The following is a 1,312-nucleotide window of genomic DNA, read 5'->3' on the forward strand; positions in this document are numbered from 1 at the left end:
CCTGTCTCATTTGTAGGGTGAGGAAATCTACGAATTCATAATATTGAAGTGAGCCGCCTCAGTTGCGTTATTTCTGTTGGTACCCAGTGTGTCATGTAATATTGTTTCTCGAAATCACTTGTTAGTAGCAAGCTTCGTGGAGACTTTCATCTCTCATCAAGTGAAGCTGAATTGGGGGAGGTTACTTGTTGAAGTATTTGCGGTTATACTTTTTCGTGTCGTTAACTTTTTACACTAGACATATGACTGCTGCCGATTCCACTCCTGTGTCAATGCGACTGCATTGTCAGCCTAATTGCCATCATAACTCAACAAACCCATTCAGGCATCGAGCATAATTTGCTGCAACCATCTTTAGGAATCATATTTTTGTGGAAGGGGATCATTTCATATCCCAACTACTGTTCTGCGTGCCTTTGAATATGATGTAATGGTGAATGGGACTCTGTTTCTGCCTGTTTTAGTTTGGAAAATATGTTTGACCACGTACTACCACTTGGGTTAATGTGTGATGAATGAGTGGAATGTTTGGGAAGAGGCAAGTGTGAGTGAAGAAACAAAGTAGCCTTCGTCGATTGTCCCTGCAGGAAGAGGGAGGTGTAGGAATTGTCATGATTTGTATTAGAGATTTGAGTACACCACATCCAAGCTGTGTGTGAGTGCATGCAAAGATACTTTGCCGCAATTCGTGTGGTGTTCACCTTGACGTCAGCGACTTTGCAGTTCCTTTTCCACACACCTACTTACTTGTGTGAGAGTGTGTGGCACTTCAGTCAATCTCCTTTGAAATGGGTTCTGCCAAATGTCGTCGAATTACGTCATTTCTTAGTGTCGAACGATCTGGCCTCGTTCATTCGATGTTTCAAAAGCAATGGGTGTGTGTCGGAGTCGCTTTTCATCTCTCTACTGAGCTGTCAGGAGGGGAAATTGTACTATTTGAATGTTAATGTATGGGTGTCTCATGCGATGCACGTACCAAGGTGCTTCTATCGTAGATTACCATTTCCATGACTGTGTCATTGCGCTTTCCAACTTGGTGTGTCGTGGTTGTCGTAGACTACAACTGCGCAGTCTTCTTCTTCGCGTGTACGGCAATTGCTCTCCTCTGCATGCCTTTACTTCTGTATCGCTTTACATTGCCTCGATACTGATCTGGTCAAATGACAAGGCAATTGGGAAGTGCCTCCCTGTCAAAGTGCATGGCATTTGCTATGGACAAGTGTTGTGCTGGTGAAATCACCTGCGATCTTCTTGTACTCACTCACTTGGTTGCGACTTAAGGTAGGCGGTAGTTGTCAAGGTGTGGCAATGC

The 1,312-nt window shown here is 44.1% G+C and overlaps 1 protein-coding gene across 1 annotated transcript in view; it reads left to right on the top strand.

Annotated features, from left to right (window-relative positions):
• Positions 1-1,312, top strand: part of EGR_05789 (hypothetical protein) — a gene marked incomplete at both ends in the record, with an annotated part of 11,212 nt that overhangs the window by 6,618 nt on the left and 3,282 nt on the right. The window lies entirely within an intron of this gene.

Source organism: Echinococcus granulosus, assembly GCF_000524195.1.
Source record: "Echinococcus granulosus chromosome Unknown EG_S00046, whole genome shotgun sequence".
In the NCBI taxonomy this organism is placed as follows: domain Eukaryota; kingdom Metazoa; phylum Platyhelminthes; class Cestoda; order Cyclophyllidea; family Taeniidae; genus Echinococcus; species Echinococcus granulosus.